The 27,841-nt window shown below is 41.9% G+C and overlaps 1 protein-coding gene across 1 annotated transcript in view; it reads left to right on the forward strand.

Annotated features, from left to right (window-relative positions):
• Positions 1 to 27,841, forward strand: part of LOC133166101 (uncharacterized) — a 96,954-nt gene that overhangs the window by 5,836 nt on the left and 63,277 nt on the right. The window contains exon 3 of the mRNA XM_061296104.1: positions 26,949 to 27,014. The gene's annotated coding sequence lies outside the window, so the exon portion shown is untranslated. The remainder of the gene's footprint in view (positions 1 to 26,948; positions 27,015 to 27,841) is intronic.

A 27,841-nucleotide genomic window follows, 5' to 3' on the forward strand; every position in this document is an offset into this window, starting at 1 on the left:
TGTTGTTGTTTTTTTCTTCAAGATACCGCAGTGTATAAAAGTGATCAAGTCATCGCAAAAATCACGGAAAAAATCCTTATATAAGCCGCACCTGACTATAAGCCGCAGGGTTCCAAATTTTGGAAAAAAGTTGCGGCTTATAGTCGGGAATTTACGGTAGTTAGCTTAGAGAGAAAAGAAAAAGTCGAAACAAACTCCTCATTATAAATATCTGCTTTACACAGGTAGTCCATATTTTGAAGGACACTTCTGGCTAGGAATGCAAAGCATTACAAACGTGGCATCACAAACGGTTTGTTCACCTCCCGCAGAAGGACAGAGCAAATCTAAATATGTACAAAAAAAGAAAATCCATACCAGAGATACATTATAGATAGATGGAGACGTCATGATTAAGTAGTGCAAGTGCTCACGGTCATCATTTGTTTTTTATCGTCTGCTCTGACTGTGTTGCTTGTCTTCCTTCTCGCTTTTCATTAACAAAAGCACAAATGAAATTGGATGCCACAGCTAATGCCCCATGTCCGTTACATCATTTAACAGCTATTGTGGCTGTCGCTGCAAGTTACCATCAGCCATATGCAGAATATACGTGCCAAAAAGTAGCCAAGTTAGGAATGGAGCTCCCAAGTCGTGCTTCAGGTCCATGAGCAGGGCGTAGCGCAAAGACTCTCAACCATTGTTACGTCACAGCAATTTAGTCCTCATCGTGAGACACACAATGGGAATGTTTCTCATTGTAAAGCTCTCATGCTCAAGTTGACACAGCAGTTTCATGCTTCCATTGAGTTTTGATATGGACCTTATGACCGACCGCTCCTTCTCGATCAGTCCGTTTGCAAAAAAAGAGCTCCGATGAATGTGCACTTGCAATCAAAGCCACATATGCCTCTTTTAATGGCCGACGTTAAAGCTGCCGAGTAGCTGCCACACACGCAAGAGTTGCCTCTTTCCCCCCCTGCCTCAGGGCCAGAGGTTTAGTGTTGAGCTCCAGCTGATGCAGCAGTTCGGAAAAGGAGAAAAAAAGGGGCAAAACTGCCCAAGCTCAAAAAAGAGAAATGCATGGATGGATGGATGGATACAGATGTTCACAGACGTGTTTGAAGCAGCTTGTATAATTCTAAAAACAATCAGAGTCAGGATGCATCCTAAGATAAACGCTTCATCTGCGTGAGTCCCGATAGCGGCAAGACATTCAAGACAAGACGTCAAGTCTGCTATCATTTGAACGCAATATTCCATTCCTGTAAAAGCCTGCTGGCCATGTTGTGAAATGAAACCGTTAAAAGGCCTTTTTTAAAACAGATTTGGCTGCAGAGTTGATAACCCCACAGAGATTATTTGTTCCATCCCTTTGCCAAACTCTCTCGCCTGAATAATTCTTCGAATCACTCTAGCACGTTAAGACAACGTAGCGTATCTATGCACGCGGCCAGGTGTGCGCATCTGTTTCTCTTCCGAGGCTCTTCACGGGGGGGGTCACGCTTCAGAGCGTGAACTTCATCAATATTGAAATGAATGTGTTGTGGTTCAGTCGTCACGTGCGATATTTCAGCCCCGCGATCCACTTGAAGAAGCTTTTTGATGAATGGGCAATTAGTCGCCGAGTCCTCATGCCTGGTGGCTGACTGATCTCTTTTTAATGGTACTCTTCTTTCTCTGATAAAACACAAAATGAATCATCGATACTCCAAGCCCTGCGGGAGCGTGCAACCACCGAGAATATAATTGCAATTCGGGTTTGATAAGACAACTCTTGTGATAATTGTGGTCAACCGCAGTTGGATGCCCATGTTTACTCTGTCTCAGCTTTACACAGCGTCTAATCCCCCAGGGTGTGCGTTGATTATTATAAATCGACGTCGATCATAAACATTGACGGAATAAATGCTTGCTTGTGTCGTAGCTTCGAACTCCAGCTGTGTCTCATTGTATTCAATCCCTCCGAGTGTTTGATGCTGTCAAAGGATGGTCCAATTAGATGTGGCAAGTCTCCGCTCTTAAAACTTCCCCTTTTTCCTTTTGATACTTTAATCAAAAAGTCTTGTTTTTATGAATCATTAATGCCTCTAGAATAAAAAGAGCAGATGAAATGCTCAAAGTATTTTTATTTTTTTTCTCTCTCCGGTGCATACATCTCCCGTTTGGTGGGAGGATGGATGCGCAGTACGGTTGAGCCCACCTGGAGCTAAGTGGCATCGCATTTGTATACACGTTAGAATTTATATTTGTCACCCAAGGTCACCTACTGCGTTGCTGCAATAAGCAAAGAGAGCAGGTTTGAAATGAGGTGATTAGTGTCATGCTATCTGAGCAGATGAGCTTGGAGGGCTGGCAGCCTGGGACAATAATCTCCTAATATGACATTGCGGGAATATGTGTCTGCTTGTGTGCAATGGATACATTTTGGATTTTGACATGCATTTTTCGCCCTGCAGTTGAATGCTTTTGCAAAGGGGTCTTCATAAAAGCTTCCTCCGTCAAAATACATCGTGAGGCTTGCCATAAATAAAGGATATGAGAATTCTGCTGAGTTACAAAATATTTGTACTCAGTTACTTTCCAAGATTGATATTTTCTTCTAAAGCCCCCCTTGTTGAAGCTGCTCCTTTTGAAGTGTCTCAAAAAATCCTAAAAAAACAACCGAAAAGCACACGCAGACACGTTCTTTTATCCTCGTCGAACACACTCTCGTGAGGAATGATGAAGTCTCTTTGGTGGAAGCATACACAACTCACACCAAAACAAATCCCGAGGAACAATCTCAAGTGGGATCAGCAGCGGTCGAGCCATTTTGTCACGTCGTCTTGTCCCGTTTTGGTTTGACTCGTTGTTTCTTGAACTTCAATGTCAAAGAGTCTGGCAGTTCGTTTTCTCCTCCACACGCACAGTGTTTTGACTTTTTCAACGATGTGTTCGTTCTAATGGCAGAAGCTCGAAATACCCTACAAACCTCCAAACTGATGAACAAAGAAATCAAGTGGCAAAATGGCCGCCTCCTGAGATCAATTAAAAACACGTTACCGTAAATTCCGGACTATAAGCCGCGACTTTTTTCCAAAATTTGGAACCCTGCGGCTTATAGTCAGGTGCGGCTTATATAAGGATTTTTTTTGTGATGACTTGATCACTTTTATACACTGCGGTATCTTGAAGAAAAAAACAACAACAAAAATACTATTTTGAAACACTACTATGGCTGCTGCTTATTCTAGCTGTGTTGCTTGTGACTATTATGAGCTTTAATAGGAATGCACGCTAGGTGACCTGCGTCAAAGGGCTCTAAACCCTTCGTCACAGGCAATGTTTAGAAAGAAATGTTAAAGTATGCGTGTGCACGTGCGGCTTATAGTCCGGTGCGGCTTATATAAGAAAAAAACTAAAATATCCCCCAATTTTAGCTAGTGCGTTTTATATTCCGGTGCGGCTTATAGTCCGGAATTTACGGTAATTTGGCTGCTTAACTCCTATTCCACAAAAGCAATATCAATCACAATGCCACGTTTCGACGAGCGGGGAGCACGTATAATAACATTGCGAAGAAAAATTTGGGGTCGACATCCTCTTGAATCATCTGGAGTACACTGCACATTATAAAAGCTGCTAGCGCACATCTTAAATCATGACAGACTGGCACTAGGAGAGAGAGAGAGATGCATCTCATTTGGTGGATTCAGACTTCATAAACATCATTATCATTTTTCTGACCTTGGGTCGTCGCTCCCTTGCGTGGGCCCCAATTTGTCTATGAAACCTTTAATGATGATCTACAGGGTCCCCTTGGCAACCAAGTCAACAAATGAAGAAGTGTGGATTTCACCAAGGTTGCTTCCTTTACACCTGGGTTGGCCAGGTTCTTTGTTGCCACTGGCAGATTTAAACAGCCCGAGCGGCATTTGCGTAAGGCCCCACCCGCTCTGAATACAAATTTGTTCTTGAGTGCTTGCCAAATGGCCTCTATATTTTATGAACCTTGTCTCGACAAATGCACCATCTTGAGACTAATTATCACAGTCGCACTCAAACACCAACTTGCTCGTGATTGCACTAGCATCCCATTTGTTTGGACTTGGCCTACATGGTGAACACGGTACGGCAGAACAGGGCGCGAATCGGGTCTTAAACCACATTGTGCATTCTTTCGATCTTTTTGTGTGTGTTTGTTATAAAGCCGACACCAACTTACTTTTGTGTCTGGGTTGTCAAGCTTTGCACATGCTAGTTTTTCTTCTTGGCTCTATCCGGGAAGGCCATTTAAACATCATAACAGTGTATGTAAATAAAACTAGGACATGCAGTATCTGTCGTTCTTGAAAGAGTAGGGACGTTTTTGCCACTTTCGAAGCATCCCATCAGGGATAGGAGCCCCAGTGAGTGACTTCAGTTTTCGCATCGGAAGCCTTTCCTGATGCCACTTTTCTATTTCTTATCCAATTCCTGTTTACCGGTCTCTCACATTACCTTGTGGTAAGAATGAAATATGATAAAAGACCAATTGACATATTATCAACACATTTTCAAAATGCACATCTCGGTAAATGATGAATAAAGAAGTACACAAGTACTGAGGAGGAAAAAAAAAGCGTGGAACATTCTGGGCAAGCTGCCAGTTTTATTCAAGTGAAACGTTGACACGCAATCATGCACACACACTCGAGTGAACAAATACTGTAGGTTGGATTTGAACTCCGACGACATCGTGGACGTTTTCAAAAACACATTTTGCTCTCATGGCCCAAGTCAATTCTTTTCAAATACAGGGAAATAAATCATCAGGATGTCGTATACAAAAGAAATATGACGCACACGGTCAAAGCCTTCTCGGAACTTCAAATCCCAGTGGACATTCTGCTGTTTCGCTTACCGTAATTTTCGGACTATAAGTCGCGTTTTTTTTTCATAGTTTGGGTGGAGGGGCGACTTATACTCAGGAGCGACTTATATACATATACAAGTTTTTTTTTTCACTTTTTTGGGCATTTTATGGCTGGTGCGACTTATACTCCGATGCGACTTATAGTCCGAAAATGACGGTAATTAGCTGATGAGCCAACATCAGTGTTGATCATCATCCCATGTGGAGATGGGATGAAATGAGACCGCTGAATAAACATTCATACTTGAGTTTGACATTATGGTCAATGATAATGGCGACTGTCAAGCAAACAGAACTTGGAAGACCTTGCTTTCCAATTTGATTTGAAAAGCCTACCTCTCGCCAGAAAGGCAAAAGCTAACATTTCATGTAAAATGCACGAGTGCTGTCAGAAATGATGGCCTTCTGTTGAGTTGCTCAAATGATGCAGTCTTGGGTATTCCTATCATCTTTACTATTTTAAAAAGTGAGTTTCTGACCTTCATTCTGCCGTGGGCATATATACCAACAAATACGAGAAACCAGAAAACCACGGCTTTTTTTCAACGAAGAGGTACATGGGTTGCTAGTTAGCCAGCAAACAAGAGGGACGAATATAGAGATATTGTGAAAGGAAAGTCTTTAGGATTTACTTCATTTGAACATCGTGACTAAAATGCAGATGCAATTTTATCTGTTTTACTCAAAAAGAAATACATTTATATGTATTCATTTTTATTTGTAATTTATTTGAGTCAAAAATAAATGAACGAATGACGTGTTCATGTATTGATGAGTATTCATTTATTTTTATTTTTCAACAAAACAGAAGATGTTTTTCGTCAGATGAGGTAGTCTTTATTTTGAATATGGCTTAGATCTTTCCGCTTACTGCCGCTCTGCCAGCTAGCGTGAGACTAATTCCTTCTTTATTGGAATGTTACATTAGCCAGAGATTGTTTACCTTGAAACGTGTGCGAGAGGCCAAAATTGCACCCAGTCATTAATACCGTATTTTCCGGACTATAAGGCGCACCGGACTATAAGGCGCACCATTAATGCATCATGTCAAATTTTTAATCCAAATCAAATCATTCTCCATTTTATCTTTTTTATTTCAACTTCAGATGCAACAAATGACTTTATAATCACAAAATAATGATCCATAGTCTTTTTGATTCATGATTCATAGTCTTCAGCAGGCCACTTATGCTTGATTTCATGACACAATGCTTCGGGCCAGTTTGAATTTAGGAATTTAGCCCATATATAAGGCGCACTGGACTATAAGGCGCACTGTCGGCTTTTGAGAAGATTTTAGGTTTTTAGGTGCGCCTTATAGTCCGGAAAATACGGTACTTGTATTTAGTGGCTTCATCAGATGAAGCAATATTTAATGAACAATTCATTTCAGTGAATAATAGACATTAGAAATTCACGCTTTTGAGCATTTGCTGGCCGAGTTGTCACGATGAGACGCTTGAATGTGATGCAGTGGGTCGCCTTCTGTTCAGTAGCGCGCAGGCTGTGATGCCGACAAAGCGTCCTCCTACAAAGCGCCTCGTGCATGTTGTGCTTTTTAATATTCCAACACTTTCAAGGCTGACAATATCGCCGATTTTTCAACTGTCGCACGGCGCGGCCCTAATATTGGATTTGACGTACGCGTGGACTCTTTATGGAATTATTTCACTGCCTTTGATGTAGTTAGGGCTGACATGTTTTCAGTTGTTGTCCCAAGACCATCAACATGAGCAAATGTTCTTCATTCGTCACAGTCTCTCTATAGAATCGTGCCAACCATTACGGCAAATGTCGCAATGATAAAAGTCTGCGTAGGAGCAGCGACTTTTTTCCCGCATCTTTCGGCGAAAACTAATTTGCAGGGGAACAGCTGGCGATAAAAGAAATATGCCACGCATATGGGAGAGTTGCGGTGTGACACATCTGGGTAAAGCGACACAAGGGGGTCTTGACAGATATGGGCTGAGCAAGAGCCCGCTCATGTTGTGCTCTAACTCACTGAGACTTCTGCAACATGTTCACCTCCATGCTCGCCGCTAGCTATCTGGAAAGCTGATGGTACTAGCACGTTAATACGTGTAGCATTTATTGCTTGGAAAGGTGTGTCTGAGATTTTCTGTTTGAATTATTATTTAATTACTGACAGATTACCAGCGCGTGGCACAAGGGAGAGAAAAAGATGCGGCGCTTTTTTTCTTCATTGCATTTGAAATGGATCAAGTTGATTTGATGATTGAGAGTGCATCAGTGTGTGACCACGGAGATGACATCGCCGGCCCGAGTCAAGCCTGCGCCATCTTGTATTCAATTTCATTCTGTATTTCTTGTGCTGTCAAGCTCTCCAAGGTTAGCTTAGAAGTAATCAAACAAGTAAGCGGAGTGTGTTGAAATGTAATATTTCGGGATTGCACACAAGCTGGCAGGTGTGTTCCTACGTATGCGTGTGTGTGTGTGTGTGTGCTGCGCCCACTGGGGATTGTATTTCGGTCAGCCAAGCCTGACAGATAGTGCTCAGCTAGTGCTGGTCACATCTATTATTGAGGGGATGAGAAATTGATCAGCTCTAACAGCCAGTGTTAGCGTGCGTCTCTTTGTCTTCTCACCGCTGGTGTGTTGTGTGTCCACCTCACATCCGTGCCCGGACTTTCTGCCTCCAGCCACCAAGCTTTTCATAATGTTTGTTTTGCCTTAAGGGTGTCAACTTGCTGGTCTCAGCAAAGTGCTGATACAATCAATATAGTTCACTAAGAAGCAAGAGTGATTTTGCAATAATAATAATGATGATGAGAATGAGAATAATAATGATGAGCATAGTAACAATGATGAGCATAATAATGATGAGAATAATGATAAGAATATGATACTGATGAGAATGATATGGATGAGAATAATGATGATATAATGATGATCTAGTGATGATATAATGATAATAGTGATTATAATAACAAATAGAATATTGCACAATAATATCGATCATATTTTGTTTGTTTTTTAGTTTAATTTAAAGAGTAACCAGGGTCAAAAGACTACATTTCTGGAGTTCAAATGTGAAACGACATATTTAATCTTCTAGAATATTTTCATGTGGCACCAGGTTGGCTGGGTTGCACATCCACTTCACACTTCTGACTTGGCATGCCTGTCCTCGCCATGTTTGCATTGGTTTGGGCCAAGTATTGTGGTTCCCTACCACATTCCAAAAGCATGTATGTTCTGTTTATTGAAGACTCAAATTGGTCTGAAGATGAGTGTGACTGGTTCTTTGGCTACATGAGCCAGTCCAGTATGTAACCTGCCACCTCGCCCAAAGTCATCAGCAGTGATAGACTCCAACTGTCTTAATTTGCTATTGAGTAAAATGACCCCGGAAATCTCTAAGGCAGTGAATCAAAGACCCATGATGAATCATCTATTGCAATCTAAAGCAAGCCTAGGACTTTCTCGTATTTCCCAACAGCGTGACACAGGGCAGTGCTCATTTTTCAGTGCATGAGCATTAAAGGAAAATGTCATATGACTTCTCGAATAGTTCACAGGCGATTAAACACAGGCAGCGTGGGTTCACTTGATTTGCGTGTATGCTTCTCTTCCCACTAGTTGCTTTGTGACTGACTAGCGTCAAATCCAGGAAGTAGTCTGCTTTCCCACGGCATAAGCAGTACTCGAGATGGATGGATGGATTGTTTGGTCCTGATCCAAATTGGAATTGCTTGCTCGAGCTTATTATGTGTACCTCCCCCAAATGCGGTGGGTTGCTGATTGCATGCGTGTTATTAATCAAAAGAGCGAAGAACCAATTCCATTTGAATAGGATTCCAGATATCCCACTTTTGGACTCGGAACACGCTGAACGACAATGTAGCTCATTTGTCAGCCAAATCTTGACGTCTAGTTTCCTGTCAGTGCTCCGGTAACTCCTATTTCTGTTGACGTTGTTGTTCCAGATGATCACAACACAGCTGACAATCCTCCTTTTTCCCCTGCGCTCATGAAGCGCTTGAAATCGGGCTCACCTTTGATCGCTTTGGCGAGGAACTCTCGTCAAGTGTTCTATCTCAGTCGGGTGACGACGATTCGCCCGGAAAAGACCACACGCTGCCAGTCAACGCAGCTGCTGTTGTGACGAAGACAGAAAGGCGAATTTGACTTCAATTCATCATTGCCTTGCATTTTTTCGGGGGGGGATAATTGCTTTTTGTGTCTTTGAAGGCTTGCTGTAAAACTGTCACTGGTGTAAACACGAGCCATGCAGCTGCTGCCGCAATTAACTCCTCACTTTCCCTAATGAAGGGATTCATCCGCAAGCCAATCTCGGCTTCCTTTCAAACGCCGAACCTCCATTCATTGCGCTGCCGGGGAAGAAAAGGCGGACCGTGTCCAACAAACTAGGACTCCAGCCAAAAGTGGCATTTCTCGGCTCTCTCTGTCGGGTGTCACGCCATCGTCTTTTACTCCTTATAACAAGAGAGACCCTTAACCAACTGCTGGGTTGATGATTTCCTGCTTGCCTTCTCTGAGAGTGGGTGTTTTTCTTTCTTTCTTTTTTTTACAGTACAGCGCAGCTTCGCCTCCTCACCGATTGAGAGCTCGGAATCTTGCTCAAAGCATCCCCCATAAAAGAAGCACATCTCTTTTCGGGGAGCGCTTTACTTTTCCTCCAGTAAGTCTCCTGTTAAATAAGATGTGTCGGTGCAGCCGATAATGAATGACAGCCTCGTAAAGATGGAGGAGCGCTTAGGCCAAATCTTTGAGGCCGTCGATCCGAGCTATTGATGAGGTGTTTTTTTCCCCCCCTGCTTTAAGCGACAAGGGAACAAGGTGTGTAGATGTGCAGATAGAGCTAATCCATGACAAAATGGCACTTGTCATTCCTATTAACTGCTCAACATTGATTCAAAAGATAAAGAGGTCTTGTATAATTGGTAAAGTTTTTAAGTCTCGGGTTTAGCTCAATTCAAACCAACTTGATTTGGTCATTTCGGCCTTACCAAATGCGAGTATCGGTGTCGATACTCTACTCCATGTTGGCTGTGTGGAGATCCTTCAAGCTAAATGCACACGTTGAAATAGCTCGCTGCAAAATAAATGACGACGACCCCGCGACATATCCGGCAAGATTTTTCCAGCCTCGTCGTCCACTCGGCTAGGCGCTGCTCAGCCGTTCTGCTTTCAAGAAGCCATAATGGAGGAGATTGGGCCGGGCAGGCAGCCCTCTTTCCTCTCCTCTCCTCTCCTGTCCTTAATCTTCATGATTAAGCCACACAAGTCCAAGCGCACACGGAGCAATACAGTGAAACTGCGAATGGCTTATTAAATCAATGGTTCCTTTGATTGCTCCGCTGTTACTCGGATAACGGTGGCAATTCTACAGCTAAGACATAAGACTCTATGAAAAAGAGCCCGGCCCTCATTTTTTGAAAAGAAAATCTCGGTGATCTTGCCAGTGATTTATTTTAGTGCTAAAATTCTCGAGTTAAAGGAATGTGTGCGGCCGGATGCGAACACATATTGACGAGTTAACCGCGTGAAACGTATTCCATCTTCATGAAAGGTTTGTGTTGATCTAGACTCAAGAGAATCAGGATGACGCTTTTGCTGATCTTAAATAACTAGACAGTGGCTTTTTCTTTGCCGTTCCTTCGCTTGTATCTCGTGAACTGATTTGCATTAGCTAGCCAATCACAGTGATTGTCACAGACACCGTTCTGTGATTAGTGGCTCATTCATGGCTAAAAATACACCAAAAATATTCATAATTCTAAGCACGGCTTTAGGCTTCTTCCTGCTTGTATTAATAATGTGTTGAGCGTGAGTCTGGAAATGGATGCATTTGATTTGATGAAACTGTGGATTGTGTGATTAACTGGTGTGTTGACTTGTCAGGCATTTTGATGAATTTGACATCGGGTGTAAGAAAAAAATGAATTTAGGCACACATTTGAAGAAATAACACCACACATGAAGATTGCATTGATCAGGATGAATCAAGAGTCTAATGTGCTTTAGAGCCTAAGGAGGAAAACTTATATTTTGTTCGGAAAACTACCTTAGTGGATGGATTTTTTATTTTTTTTTCAATCTTATTGATTTAAGTAATAATTAATGCTTGTTCTTGCTTGCTTTGCAAAACCAGCAATGCCTCAGTGAATTGAAAAAAAGAGCTGATCTCGTTTTCTTTTCTTCAGTGTTTTATTTAAAGCGTTTATTGTATGTCGGAAATCGTCCCTGTCCAACAATTGATGCCACTGTTTTCCCCATTCATTGGAATTTGATTTATTTTCTGCTTAATTTAATTTCATGAAAACATCCTTCATTCAAATAATGAAACTTAATCCCAAAATACACATAAAGGTATTCATTTTTACTTCATTCTCCATCTGTTACGGATAATTAACTCATGTTTGTGTTTGAATTTGTCGAAAAATAAGAGAATTGTTACGCTGTTCCGTTTTCTCGCAGCTGAAATCTAATTACGCTGTTTATTGTCAATCAATAGAGAAATGAAACAAGACACTGTTCATTCACAGAAGACCTACTGCATTGAAAACACTCTGCCGTGCTGCGAGGAAACATCAAAACACTGCAACGCTACACATTGCAATGTTTTGCCATCATTTCATATTGGTGAGCGAACTAGCATCGTCCATTATCCCATTAAGAAAAATATCGAATTTCAAAAACATCCGTTTGAAGTTTGTGTCAAATCCTATTAAATGTATTCAAAAACGGTCTCGATTAGAGACCGTTTTGCACGGAAAGATCCATGCAAGAAGCCTTGATAATAAATGTCATCATGTATCTCTATTTGTATACAGCAAAATAACAACACACTTTAGCACTTCTCCAAACAGATACAATCGACAATTTCCTAGATGCAGAGATACATTATGACATTTATTATCTATCTATTATAATATTTATGAATATCTAGCGATGTGTATACAAATGGTGTCAAATCTAATCTCATACGACTCCATGCCATCGGTGTCAAACTCCAGGCCCGGCCGGGGGCCAGATACGGCCCACCACATCATTTTGTGCATTAACTTCATGTGTCAATACTAAAATTACAAATTGTCCCAAAACAAATTCACATACAGGCATGTTCATAGATTTTGCTCCGTCTGTTTTCTAAATAATGCAAGGTACTTTAAACACCAATTGCAATTCATTATTCCGTAGCTCATTTTGCATCCATCGTTGAAGCAAGTGAAGGACAGCTCAAGGGAAATGGTGAGACGAAACAAAATGGCTTTAACTGTGTATTTCTTGTGTGCAATTGCTTCTCCTCAAACCAAATGAAGAGATCTTTCAAAGGGATTAAGTATTATTTGTCATCGGATTTTACAAACAGCTATTGTCTTAAGCCCCCGGTTCTCCGTCTTTATTAGTGGCGCCATATCTGGATTCCTCCGCCGTCAATCCCTTGGATATAATCTCCTCGTGTGACCGCGGAAGTAGCCGACTCGTTTTTCGAGGCCAAGATTACACAAGCGGCTTCTTCTCAATCTCTTCATCTCTCTCCTCACTAATCCAAGTATTTTACCGCTCAGCTTTAACTCTGCCCCAACTGTGCACCTAATTCTTCCATCCTTTCCTATCCTGTCTGGCCTTTGGTGAACTCCCCACCGCTTCTCCACGCCTTCTTGACCTTGCCTTTGTGCCATCTACATTACCCAGACGCCCCCCCTCGTCCCTTAGGCTTCCCGAGGGAGTTTATTGGTACGACAGGCCATCATCAGGAGGGAACTACTAAGCGTAATGGGTGCAAGCACGCATCCACACATGCATGCTAGCTTCAATAGTTCAGCACAGAGGCAGCCTGGCAGTGGGTGGACACACACACACACACAGGCGTGCACACACACACACGCATGCACACTGTCTCTTTCACAGCTGGATGAGCATTTACTCCATGCATGATCTGTTTTCCTTTTCTCTAAAGAGAGTGAGTGCCCAGCTCATACAAGAGCAGATAGGAACTAATGACTGTTTGATTAATTCATTAGCCTAACACTATTGCTTGGCTTCTGGAGTCATAGATGGGTTTTTTTTTTTTTTCTCATGGGCTAACTTTGCTCTTTAAAATCGGTCTCTTTTGCTGTTTTCTTTTTTTCATTTTAACTTTGACTCTGAGCTTGTATAAATCAAACGCCCTGTGCTCTTTTCTCAAGCAAAAAAACAACAAAAGTCAAATTTTGCATGTATAAATGGAGAAATATGCTAATGGCCCTTTAAGGTTCTTAAACCTAAGGTGCTCAAATTAAAAATATGAAACAAATCCAGTCAAATTCAACAACATCAGTTCCAGAACACCAGTCAAGCACAAATAAAAATATAAAAATAACCAACTCACAATCTTTTTTTTTACTGGATCATCTAATTTTAAAAATCATAAACCATTCTGTGCTATGACTTAACTATTTCCACCACTACGGTTCCATTGAAAGTGCACCCGACTGTGAGACTAATTAGACAAATAGAGTGAATGGATTTGAAAAAAATGAATTGAGATGTTAAACTATGAGTGAGTCACCTGCAGGAGGGGAAGAGCTGGATGCAGCCATAAATAGACCGATGGCTAGTTCCATCCACTTTAAGAAGGGGGAAGATTTGGTGACAGCCAGCCAAAGTTTCTTCTGGGACCTCAGGCCTTGTCGCCGCATTCCTCATACATACATACATATCTTCTCACTCAAGGGATGTTTTTAATAGAATTAGGCCGCTTGTTATCAGCGGAGCGGCTAGCCATGCAGCGAGTGAGGCGAGATTGAAACAGCGATTTCCAATTTGAGATTGTGTCACACACACATCTCCCTGTGCCTAGATAGCATCGATGCATCAGCGCCACCATCTCCCCCGACTCACTTAGCCTTTTTTTTTTTTTTTCCCCCTCAGCCCACCTCACCACGTTTTAGGCCAGTGGCACATTCAAGGCAAACATCTCGTGCTTTCATCCTTTCTTTTGACGCTTTATCACCTTGTCTCTTTGGCTCTCGTCTGCATCTGGCTGAAAACCTCCAAATGCATCTCCTCGGCTGCTGCTGCTTTTTTTTTTTTTTTCTTCTTCCCAGCACTTGTCCTCAATGCGATTCCCACTCCTCCCACACTTCTTTAGCATCTCTTCCCTCATCTCGCATCTCTGCGTCCTCCCACACTTTCCGCACATCCCGCCTTGGTTACTTTCCACCCCTCCCTTCCCTTTTCATCTCCTGTCACTCGCTCCATCCCAACAAAATGCCCCCCTCCGCACCCCCCAGCTCCTCAACTGTCATCCTCTGCCCCCTCGCTTCATCCACTCTTCCTCTGCCTCAAGGCATTAGATCCCTTTTGACTTGTCTTGTCAGGTCTCCGGATTTTTGTTTCACCTCGAGAGATATATCATTTGTGTGTGTTCATGCACTACAGTCCTCGTCGCTCGTGGCCATGCGTGAGTGAATGTGTGGGACAATGTCTGAGAGGCTGGAGTGATGCTTTTGTTGCGATGTGTGTTTGTTTTTGGCTCGGAGGCTATTCTGCGGCTTCTCAAGACCGTGGAGCCGACTTTCCTCACAATACTTCAACTCGGGCTTTTGCTCAATAGATTTGCAACTTAACAAATGGGGTTATTGTCCTCTTCTATCTTCTAATGTCCGCTATGGTGTGTACACCCACATGCACACGTGAATTTACATTTGCATCAGCGAGGAAAGTTGTCTCCTTTTTTTTCCCGGTTAGAGCTGTCAAAATGAATCCAATTGATTATCAAATGAATCAACAGCACATTTTAAAAACATTTGCAGACACCTGCTTTGACTTTGAAAACGATAACCACACCAGTAACTGAATCCGTTTGTTGAGTACAATATAATCCCTCTTGTGACATTTTTAAAAAAAAAATACTATTGAGTTGTTTCTATCATTAAGCAATACTGAATAAACAGTAACTTAGAAAAATTTATTTTCTAATCAAATTTCATGCAAAACAAAATTTGATCCGATTGTTCAATTAATCGAATAAATAATTGATCGAGTAATCGATTCTAAAAACATTCGATTTCATTGTGGATTCAAATGAACATCAAGACGATAAAGAAAGGAGATTGAAAAATACGGATTTCATTATTTGGTGCCATTGTAAACTTGTCTTTGGATGTCCCTTTCAGATAAATGCTAATAGTTGATTTGATGTTGTTGTTGGAAGAACAAAGCAAACCCTCTTAAACATGACCTTTAAGGCCTCATTGCTTGCAACCATCTGCTGCCTGAAGAAACTTGGAACTCAAAGAATGCTTGAGGCATTATTTAAACCTACTCCAATGTGAGGAGAATTTGCTAAATTGGTTTAAGGGAGCATTGCTCTGTGTTTGCAGCCTTTAAACGGCAGGGCCATTACCTTTAAATCTCGGTGAGCTTTAAGTGCGCCTGAGAATTCGGCCAATATATTTCCTTCCGAACTGTGCTGAAAGAGAAGAAAGAGAAAAAAATAAAAAGCCCAAACTTTTGTGCTTCTCTATTGTCTTGCCATTTAGTTGTTAGCGCCTTTGGATATTTTGTACAAGTAAGATGTTATTGAGCGTGTGTCTGCTACTTTGCTTGATCCAGAGCTGGACTTCCTGCCCTTTGAGTGCAGTTCTTGAAGATTTGTAGCTTCATATTTGACGACTTAGCCAGTTGCCAAGAAATATGCATTGCGGAGATTTTCCATTGAATTACGTTTGCCTAATCGAATAATTGCTCAATACCTGATGAGTTTACTGTCACATTCAGCACCAATATGAAGGTTGAATTGAGACAGTTGGACTCTTGTTTGTTGAATTTGCTCTTTTCATCGTCTCTAGCATTGTCCACAACATGATTCTGCTCAAATGTAGTACGTATAGGCGGGCGCACTGCTTCCGAAGAGAGTTATGGAAGGCTTCACAATGACTGCTGAGGTGTGCAGTGTTGACGCTGCAGGTAGGGCATGTAGTATAGTCTGACTTTTTCCTCAGCCTGTGGTTAACTGGGATCAATCCGCACCACCTGGCATCGCTTCAACACTTGCTGAGCCTTCTGAGACCTTTAGTCTGGCTCTACCGCTATTGAAACCTGGGCTTGGCTGCCTGTATGCATCCAAGCTCGCCTCCAGGGAGCTAAGAGCTGCGCCATATATACATGGATAATTATCCAGGGCTACAGGATACCTTTAGGGACAATAAGTAGCATGGGGGAACAGCAACAAAGGAAAAAACCCAGCCAAGTCTTTTCCCACATCAGCCCCACACACTCGTGCGGGCCTGACACCGACCGGATCAAACCTTGGAAATGAAACGCTAATCGTATGCATTGGACGGCAGCTTTTACGAAGGCTGAAGAGTGGCAAACAAAACAAAACCCGTCACAGTTGCAGGGTAAAATAGCAGGTCTGAGGTCAGTGCAAGTGTGAACAGCATCAATATTCATGTCGGTGCACTGTGGTGGGAGTCAAAGATCTCTAAGGCCAGCGCAGAATGTTCTTTTTGATATCCTCTCTGCAGAACTGCTGCTTTTCTCGACTTGGAACTAGTATTGCGCTAAGTAGGAGGGTGTTGCAGCCTCCTTTCTTTTACAGTCCTCCCCAGGCTTTTCAGAAGCTCCGCCTCCCACTAGTGACCTCCCGTAGGCACTGGATTATGACCCATCATGCGGGTCCTCTGTGCCTCATCTCTCTCCATCTCCCTTTATCGCAAAAACACAGCTAGCAGTTTTAATCATGCCCTGAATAAAAGACACATTTCCAATTAATGGCACCGCTGTTTGTTATGCACTGTGATTCTGTAATAACTTCGAGGGGGCTCGAGAAGATTTGCAAGTTTCAATCTGAACTGAAGTTTGAGACAGAAAAAGCAGTGCAAGACAAGTGGGACGGAAAGTGTCTGCAGTGATAGCCAGGAGATCGATGCCTGCCTGTATTTGGTGACCCAATCAGATTTATTTCCTCCTTTTTCAATGTTGCACAGTACGGATTTGCTAATATCATGTAAAAGGGTAACAGCACAGCTGGGTGAGGCTGTTTTTTTTTCTTCTTGGGTTTATATGCAAAAGCACAGGGCCTTGCAACAGGGGATAAACTGGAGCCAACCTTTTCAGGATCACGGCCGGGGTGCCTACTGCAAGGCCACTGACGTGAAGTGTGAATGGAAAATTTAGTGCAATTGATCCTCTGCTAGCTGGCCAAAAGTCAAACAACCGTGAACAAATACATTCTTAAATGTGCCACGGAGTAAGCCAATTTTAAGTTATACGATGTCGAACTGCTAATTACCCGAAACGTTTTTAATTCTGTGTTGTTTAATGCTTCATCATCTTTTTCCATTTATGCTAAAACAGTCATATCATTTCAATAATAGCCAACAAAACAAGTGAGACGTCTCCAATTTCTGCATAAAAAGCTAGAACTGGTATCATTCAGATTGATTGCCATGTTTAAAATGGTAAAATGCACTATTTATTGACGTAGCAAAATAGCTTTGTGTACAAACAACACTGTTGGAGTCAATCGTAAAACGCTCACAATTGTGTCAAATTAGGACTGATGGTGGCAAGTGGAGTAACGCAATAAATACGATAGAGGCATCAAGACTTACGAGATATGGTGGTTACATTTGGCACGATCAAAAGTCCATTTAATTAGCAAATGGATTTTTTCCCAATATCATTGTTACATATAAGTTGATCCAGATATTCAAATTGAATCACAGTGACACAGTTCGATTTACCGCGTTGCTCATTCAACAGCCGACCGACAGTTCATGACATGAGTTATTTCTGTCTGATTTTTACAGCGTTTATTTATTTACTTTGGCCATCCTAGCACTTGCCGCCATAAACAGGGAGTGGCATTTTAACAATAAATGAAACTTGCTTCTATGTTGCTGCGTTATCTCACTGATATATTTCCCAGTGTACATTTATAGCTTTGGTCTCATTCCATCTTTGATGAAATCTCTCACTTTACTAGGATTACATAAATGCACTGTTGATCGAGACCTATATGATGTTGACATCTTTATAGTTGCACTTGCAAAGAGTCCACATATTTATTTCAAGACAATTGTTTGTGCCCTCAAGAGCCTGTAATTCAAATGGCAAATCTTTTTCCTCTCCGTGTGCACGGCGCAGCTTCTTGGGGGGCATCTCATATTGACTTGCCTCCCCCTCACTCCATCAATAGGCTTGACACCAGTCAGTATGAATCCAAAGTGCATCGGTGCGTCAAGATATACGATGTTGAGCGTTTTATTTCATACTTCTCGCGGGAGACATGCGCTCTCAAATAGAATTAAGAGGAAATCATTTTTTTGCCAGAGAAGGTTGAAAAAGTGTATTAACCAAAGGTAATTGAATATAAAAGCAGCGGAGAACAGTTTGGTGTTGAAATGAACCCGAGCGTGTTTCTCAATTGAGGTCTGACATTGAGGCTAGGGAGGTTTGCTAATAGGAAATTGTGCAGAAGCCATCATTTATTTATTTCTGCTCCGACGCCAGGCTACATTCACAGTTCAACTGAGTTCATTGCAATTCATCATGGGGGGGAAAAAAAAAAATCAAGTCCTTCTTCTATGAGCAATGGGCTTGTCTTATTTATTGACAGAAATGAGACGATGCTTACGGGAGTTCTGTACTGCAAAAAAAAAGACAATTTACATTTTTCCAAGACATATTTCACTCTAGTAGGGAGATTTTAGTTATGGTGGAGGAAGTACAGAGCCATACAATCATTTTAGAGACATGAAATGCATCTTTTTGGATGATTCAACTCGGGCTATCACTGTGGAATTGCATCATCAATGGGCTAATAAAAGAAAAATACACACATTTAACACTTTTACATTTTTATAAATACAATTCAATGCCTTTCTTGGGAAGGAGTCAAGAAAATCCGCTAATTGACATGAAGTGCTTGAGTGATCGAGCATACTTTTGACAAAACTCTTGCTGGCGGCGCATATTCAATTTAATTAATTAGTTTTTTTTATATTAATAAGTGTCTGGACTCCCGAGAGAAAATCATACTCGGTAAACAGCATGGCGCCCGCCACTCAATAAATGTTTGGCGATATTAGTTGAATGTCACAGACTAATTCGCTAATCTGTCTGTTGTACACCAAAAAACAAAAAATGCAAATGAGCCTGTTCGTTTTAAAGGAGTGAATATGAGCTGACGGGAAATTCATATGCTTCTTGTCTCACTAGCGACCACCTCCACATTTTCATAGGCCCTATCACGTACTGCTCGTCTGAGTCGTAGAGTCAACCTTGCTTTACTTGGGCTCATTAAGTTTGACTGCCATGGTGTATTTATTGACAGTTTAAAAAATGCATGGATATGAAACCGGGCTGCTGTAGCCATTGCAAAAATAGCCCAACCAGTGGATGAGCCTAAAAAAACAAAAAAGAAAGGTAAGACAAAATAAATGAAGTCGATTTTTATTCTAGTAAAGCCAGCATTTCATCAGCGAGCTGCTGAATTGCACATGTCAATTCCATTTGCATAGCTGGGTATGTGTAATTATTACTTTCTCCAGAACTTACTTTTGATAACTTCAGCATATTTGAACAAGTTTCTTTTTAAAGTTAGAAAAAAGAAAAAAAAAAAACACGAGTTGGAGCTAACACAGGCGATTGTGAAGCAACGATGAATGATGTCAAGGCCAAAAAAATAGAAAAGAAAGTAGAGGGAATAAAAATGAGGAGGTGGTCTGTGAATGAGGGAGAAATAAATCGTATAAAATGACATTAGCTACTAATAAATAGTGTCAAAAGTATCAATCTGGCTCCTGGCTAAAATGATGGTTTATTTATTACTATTATATGTATGTAAAATATGATTACACCATATGTTTTATGACAATGATCAATGTTGTATCATAAATGGCAGCAAATGCCCATGAAATGTTTACTCTCGTCATTACGCTGCATTTTCGTGGCCCTTCCTTCCTTCACTGGTCCTCAAACAGAGTTGTGAAGCTCTTTCCTCATTTGTGGCCTACAAACCACTCACCCAAAAAGCAAATTTGTCACACAAGAGTAGCTCTGGTCTACATACAGAGCGAGAAACTGTGAGCGGAGAAGCATCGAGGGTAAAAGGAAGGGAAGTCGCTTTGGCCAGATAAAGCTGAACAAAGTTGGAGAGACAGAGATTAAGAGGACTACTGAGCCTCCGTTTCTGCTCAACCACAAGCCCAGCTAGTTTCCACCAATTACATTCATGCCAATGTACATCCTGGATTGGGAACGTAACAATGGCCTCGAGGGGCTTCACTCTGCTGGTACACACTTGAACCCCGCCGCCACTACTTCATCTCGCCTGCCTGCCACTCTCGTATTCTTGGATACACACTCGCATCTACACACAGACGCAGTGTGTGCATATAAGGCTCTCACATTTTAATCTCATCACTCCCTCCAGCTTTGTCTCTCTTTATTACCCACTCACCAACCAAGCCACTAAACACCCCCCCCCCCCCCATCTTTCCTCCTCGGGCTTTCCATCCATCCTTGCTTGTGTCGTTCTCGCTCCTTGCACGGATGGGGATATGTGTGTGAGCTCCGACAATGGTAATAAGTAAGGCCGGTGATTGCCGGCGAAGAGCAAGATGAGGAATGGCATCTATTGTGGCAGCACACTAGCTTTAGGGGGGTGGGGGCTTCATTATTAGTGGTAACAATAACGGCAACACCCTGATCCCTTAATGAAATGATCGAGGCCACTGGCAGGCTGATCTGAGAATTGGAGAGGTGGGCTACTGGACATGGGGCTTTGAGTGACGGCGAGGCTGAGACATGATGACAGAGGAGAATGGAAAATAGAAAATGGGCCGAGTAAAGGGAGAAGGGTGTGAAAGGCCCGGAGAGCGCCGTTAAGGAAGCAGTGCGACTTAGAATTAAAACACTTTATTGAGCGCGGATGAATAAATATTCATGTTGGAGTGCTATGAAAGGGTTTAAATGACTTCTCGGAGTTATGAGAGGAAGGCAAATAATGGAAAGGGGAAACGTTTGACATTGGTTTCTAATCTAATGACTTGGACGGTGTTCTCGCATAGCCACATTTATGGAAGAATTTCTCACACCACCTTGGGAGGCGCTGAGCACAAATGAGGCAGATTGCACCACTTTGGGTAACAGGTGAGCTGAAGGAAGGATTCAAATATACGTATTAGGGGAAGCAGGATTTGACATTTTGAATTTTCTAGCTGACTTGGTTGCAATAGACTTGATGATGATGATGAATGGCAAACTGGTTATTTGAATTGCCATCATCAGTGCAAGAGTGAGGAAGCATGTTGTTATCTTTGAAAGAAGTCTCCTCTGATCTGTGTCTTGATTGGGCCCACATTGGCTTCGGGTAGAACAGCTGTTGTCCACGGGGGGGTGGAGTGGCTTGAAACGCCAATTTGCCATTCCAGCTTCTGTCTGATTCAGACTCAGAGAGTTACTGCACTAGTCTAATCAATCATTATTGAGTCAAGCAGGACTTGGACTGTATCGTCAATGAGCAGCTAAGGTATATGAGATCCCAAACAAAGGTGCAATTGGGATTACAGACATTTTCATTTTTGGACAAAACGTACCGGAATGTTCGGACTATAAGTCGCACTGGAGTGTAAGTCGCACCAGCCATAAAATGCCCAAAAAAGTGAAAACCCCCCCCCCGTATATACGTATGTATATAAGTCGCTCTTGAGTATAAGTCGCCCCCCCACCCAAACTATGAAAAAAAAACGCGACTTATAGTCCGAAAATTACGGTATATGTCTTTTTTTAATATTTTGCCAATTATAAACAGGGATGTTGTTTTGTTGGCCAAACTGTCCCTGACAGACATCCAACTTTGTTGTAGGGTAGTGAGCAAAACCTCATTTGATTTTTGTGTCAAATGAAATTCCTTCTGGATTTCTTTCTTTTATTAGACTACACCATCCCCAAGGTGGACTTAGGTTGCCGGAATAATTAGAATTAGTATGTGGCCATCGATTGATTGATTCTTACAATCGGGTCAGACAAGGCAACACAAATACGAGGCTCCTTTTTATTGTCAACAAAACAGCCGATTGCAAATGGCCCAACGCTAAGCATCTCGTCGGAGCGTAATGACTGTTTGTTTGCATTTCTTCGTACCGCCGCTTTGTATTTCGTGAGTCGGCACGTGATTCCGCTCGCTTCGCTCTTTTCCCACAGACTTGATTTAGCAGTGCCGCGGCTCTAATGGAAAGCTAGTGATCAAATTGTCGCAGCATACCGTGAACACGCTCACCGTGTGACAAGTCTGGAGAACACGCTAATGATATCACTCGTGTTAATAACACAGCATGCTTTCCTGATTCCTCCTATTTTTCTCTGTGGGTATTAAAAAAGAAAAAAGCCACATATTCATAGCCCAACACAATATGTATTAGCATTTGATCATTTCAGAAGGAATACATTCATCGGGGTCAAATTTCAGTCCGCCGCAAAGACGAGGCGAATAAACGAGAGAAGAAATGGATGAAGTTGAGAATAAAATACAGAGTAGGATATTAATACGCTCAATATCTCAAAGTGGAGAATGGGGGGGAGACGAGATGGAAGTGTTCCGCTGTGTTTCAATGACAGAGGGAAGCTCTCTGGAGGCGGAGCGGCCCACTCCCTGAATTTTTCATAGCAGGCTTCACGGTGAGATGACCAAAAGACACCTTGATACGCTCCCCATCGTGTCCTCTGAGAGCAGCCCTTCATCAGCCGTCCTGCCCACCTGATGAGATGAAGTCAGGAGGAAATAAAAGTCCAAATTGTTTGGGGAAAGGAGGGGCATAGGAAAGTTAACATTGCTGCTGATGGATTTTGCATTTCTACCATGTGTCCAACTAAATTGAATTTGGCTGCCTATTCCCATGACCCCACGTACTCCATTTAATGGACTTCAACACATTTTGCAGAACTGAGCCACTCCTTCATAAATAAATGCTCCTAATGGCAAATGTTCTTTTTATAAACATTAGAAACACTTGGAGGTAGTAATATTTTAACTCTATGGCAGAGTGCTGGTTAAGTCGAGGCAAGAAAAACATGCAGCTATGAAGCTTTGTTGTCCAACATGTCAAATAGCAAAGCAGCATCCGTGTCAATCATGAAACAAACGGCACGTTTCTATTTATAACCCAAGTCAAGGAAAAGCATCAACAGGATGCCTTCTGCTAGAAAGTGGCTCTAAATCATCTTCCATTGCTTAATATGTCTCGAGTTAACGTTGCGTACAATGAATGGGTTGCCGTACTGTACATTTCCTCATCTTGTAAAGATTGTGTTTATGAAGCTCGTTTGGAAATGATAGCCTCTCCTGATTGTACTTTCCCCGCCGTGTGTTATTCCCTAGCTAAATTGTTTCGGTATGTCATATTGAATATCACGTCAAGTTTCATAAGTGCTATAAAATGAGTGCGAAGCCTCGGAGACACAAGCGCCGCAGCGGATGATCTGAAATCCACTTTGCCTGTGATCTCAGCTAAATCCCTTTTGGCCTCCTTCCTATAACGACTGCAATTAGACGAGGTAAAATGATCATGTTTTTGGTCTTTAGCGTCCCTTTGGTAAACATTGCCGTGAGGATCAATTAACCAGCGGCTAATGAGCAAAGTGGGCTTCTGTCTTCATATCGCACTGCTGTTCATTGGTATTTTTTAATGAATGACTTTTTAAGTCAAAATTGCCAAAGTTTTTAATTGTTTTCCTTTTTGAGTGTGTGTGTGGAGGGGGATCATAGTCTTAATTATAAAAGGCAGGGTTTTAAGTGAGGGGGATTTCGACTTTTAATTAAAGAGGAATTTGATGTGAGCAACAGGCTGGATTCATTTTGCGACCAAATTCCCCTCTGCGCTTCCCATCGCTATTTCTCGTCAGCCCAAATGGTGTCAATGTCTCCAATCCTTGTGGGTTGGTGCTGTTGGGAGACGGATCTTTGACAATATCATTTTCGGAAGGAGAAGGAGGGGCTTTGCTCGGCTTTTGCTCATTCACTGGATTTCCAAGATGGGATTTTTGAGCTTCAGATAAATGATGCTACGATGCTTTTCTTTCTCTTCACCTCCTCCTCCTCCTCAATCCCTCCCTTAATAGCACATAAGGATGTTTTCATAGGGGCGATGAATCGGGCTGAAGTGATTAGTGTGGTGTGAAATGTGATTACATTCACTAGCTTTGCTGATTTGTTGAACAGATGCCCTCTGCAAGCTTGACTTTAGTATGTTCCAATGTTTAACGAGTCATCCCCCAGAGCGAGAAGTCTCAATAGACATTCACAGGTTAATTGGCTTGATTATGGATGGTGTTCCTCCAGGATCCCGGCAAGATAGGTGCTTCATTTGTTATCAGGGGAGTTGATATCACTCGCTCACTTCATATATAAAGATCGAGTTCGACCACTTCTGCTTTTTGCCATGAAAATGAAAACGTCGTATAGTTTTCATAACTGTGCATGCACAGATTGTTTGTGGATTTCAACTCACGACTAAAGTGCACTGTTTATCGTGATTATCGTGATTGATGGCAATTTGTCAATTTATTTTATTTTATTTTATTTTATTTTGTGTTTTTCCAATCCTAGACAAGAGCGTCCTTTCAAAACCAATTGATTTCAATCGGGTATGAAAAGAGGCTTATGTTTTTTTTATTTACACCATCGAGGCATGGTTATTAAGATACTTGGGAACTGTTTTTAATTCCGGGGGGAGGAATCATATGTCTCCTTTAAAAGTGAATCGGAGTCCTAAGTGATGCGATACTGCCTGTTGTCCTCTCCTTCCGCTCCCGTTTGTGTGATGACGCCGCCAATCACTTTCATTAGCATGCCTCGCCATGAATGTTATTTCTCATGCACGCTAATGACTAGCACTCAGCTGTCGGTTGATTTGGCTCGCTCCAAAGTACATCTCGCTATTACTCGAAACCTCTGACGCGGAATCAACTCATCTCATCACCATACAGTATTCATAAACACTGATCTTGATGAACAACAATCCGGCAGCCTAATCAGCCATTTGACTTGCTGCTTCTTTTTCTCGCTTTGCCCTGAATCCATCCTTTTCCTTATGTTCCTCAAAGAGGAAAACAATTTGGATTGCCAAACATCAGTCTTTCCCCTTTTTCTCCCATTTTTGCACACTGCTCTTCCCAATACTTCCTGCCTATTGTTCCCTTCATCGTCTCCTTTCTCATGTGGCTCTGCTTAACGTTTCCCTTCAGATGCACATTAACCGTGGACTTAAAAGAACAAAATGAGTGCAAGGGGACTTCTGGGATGTTGGTTGGATACAAGCTCTGGCATCAGATATGAAATCAATAGGGACTATTTAATAAAACAACGCACGGGATTTGCGATATCTCCTTTTCAAAGACGCTCTTTTCCGTTTGGTGCAGATTATCATCTTTAAATGACAAGGAAATGGAAGGTTTGATGGTATATTTTTTTTTTAGATGTGACAACAGTCAATATGTAGAATTTGCCTTTAAGAAGATAAATTCACAGAGAGTCTATATTTCAAAAACCAAACTGCAATGTTTTCACTGCGCTTCTATTTGACATCTGCATTTTGCAGATAGCGTATATATATTTTTCCTTTCATGTTGAATGCAAATGCCTCCATTATTGGTCCGTGCACGTGGGCCGCTAAAGATGAGCTTGATAACGCTTCTCCTCCAAAGTGTCAATTTACCGTGACCACTAGTCTGTGGCGTGAATCAAAATGTCAACCCTAACATACACGTTCCATGCTGCATTATATTAATAAATAATATTTGAAGAATAAAGTCATTCTTGCTTCATAAGTCACACTTGGGCCTCTCAACCAGTGATGAGTGTATTCCTTGCACAGCCAATTAGATGGTGTGCTGCAAAGCAACATGCGAAACAAAATTACGAGAATGATGATAATAATAATAAAAATAATGACAAATAAATCAAGAAATAATCATTTAATAGGAATCTTGTTAGTATTAGTAGGTGTACCTAATTTTGTCACCTTCCATGTCCTTTCATCGTGACCTGTTCACGCTCTTCCGTTTTGATTTGGTAGTATCAAGATAAATAATCTCCTTAAGTTTTGTTTTCTTTAATTCCCAACGCTTACCGGCGCAGCCCATTTGTCACGATTAGGCTTACATGGCACTATGATAATGACAAACAGTGGAGATGAATATTCATTAGTTGTTCGCCATCCACTGGGACTTTCCCCAAATATACACTAAATAGTCAAATGGAAAAAGGTGGCTTATCCATTAATCCAGTCAAAGTTTGATTTCATTTGAAACTGCTGTGTTACTTCACCAGATGTAACTAACCATACACCATACTGCCTCTTTGTGTTGGTAAACTTTGGACTGCTGCCTCCTTCAAAACGTTTTCTTTCTCGATGGAATTGGCCAAGGTTATTCGCCATGTTTTGTATTTTCTTTTGTCGCTGGAGCTCAATTGAAAGTACTTGATTATACTTTTACTTTGTAACGCATTGCATTTGCTGCTACGCTTCTCTCAAGGCTCCGCTGAGGATTTGAAGTGGAAAAATAACATCAGGTGTGCTTTAAGTAGAATAAGAGTTTTCATTTACGTGCACCCGCTTTGACTGCGAGACTGCTGCATGTTGGGGAGCTTGAACAGAAAATTGCACATTTCTGCTACTGGATATTGGTTCGAAGGAAGAGTTGAGCGTATCCAGTTTTGTGTTAGGAGGCTGGCTTGAATCTTTGGGTGCACTTGTTACAATTCTACCCCACTTTGGTGCTTCATATTTCATCACTTCATTATACAAACTTGACATTATCGGAGTCCTTGATGCCTCTTTGGAGTCTTGATCATTTCTATTGTGCATGTTAGACCGAGATGGCTGTGCTTTTGCATGGACAAGCGTCGCTTCCCTTTCGATATTTTGGTTCAATTTGGATAATGCAAGGTGGCAAGTCAACGTAGGTAACGCTAACCATTCACTGTATGCTTCAGTCACATGTATATGCTAATGAAGGGCATTCAAAGGACTCGCTTGAGTCTTTTTGAAAGAAACCGATTTATCTTCCCACTATCTCTTATCCTGTGCAGGGTCAACTGGAGCGGCGGATGTCATGCAAGAAGTATGGTGGCCACTGGATAGATCGCCGATCGTAGGTGAGAAGTTGGAAACAATTTGGAAAGACACAGGAGCAAGGCACAATTGACCTCTGTAGTTTGAAGCGACGCGAGCGAGCCCACAGACAAACTGACTAAGAAAGCAGCCGGTGAGGGGAGTGAGACAGAGGCCAGCTAAGAGAGGAGACAGGAGGTAGATGGAAGAGATTGATGAGGGAGAGGGAGAAAGTAATTCTCACTTCACTCTGGGCAGGAAGATTAAGGAAGATTAGAGAGATCGAGCGAGGAAAGGAGAGATGGACTGATAACTACCGCTGCATGCAATACAAAGAACTTTGAATGTCCACAGTGGGATGGAATGAAATGAAAATACAGAACAGGGATAGACTTAAGAACGCAGGTGACTTGCTCGTAAATGGACGGATAAGATCAGAAATCAATCCGGCACAGATGCTCCGATCTGCAAGTCTTTTAGCTCAGAGACCATTTCTGTTAGTGTGTCGAGATCCATGCCACAGAAGAGCGGCTGCAAAATCCAGGTCATCTCCGTATCTCCTTTGGGATTTGTCCTCTCGTAGAGACCAAGTCTGTGTGACGTCTCGTTTACATTCAGTTTTTCAGCTTGTAAAAAAAGAAAAATGGGTAGGGGGGGGTTAGGGGGAAACCTATTTTCCATTCCCTGCCACTGACATCTATTTATTCATACTTAGGAGTGGAGCTGCAAAAATGTCAGTAGCTATAGGCTCCAGAAAATGTTTAAGGAGAGGTCGGGGGGGTGCAAGCACTTGATAAAGATATAAGAACCAAGTGTGTTAACGTACACAACATATACCCACCCCCAAAAAAAACACGTAAGGAACTATCTA

This window comes from Syngnathus typhle, linkage group LG13 (assembly GCF_033458585.1).
Source record: "Syngnathus typhle isolate RoL2023-S1 ecotype Sweden linkage group LG13, RoL_Styp_1.0, whole genome shotgun sequence".
Taxonomy (NCBI): Eukaryota; Metazoa; Chordata; class Actinopteri; order Syngnathiformes; family Syngnathidae; genus Syngnathus; species Syngnathus typhle.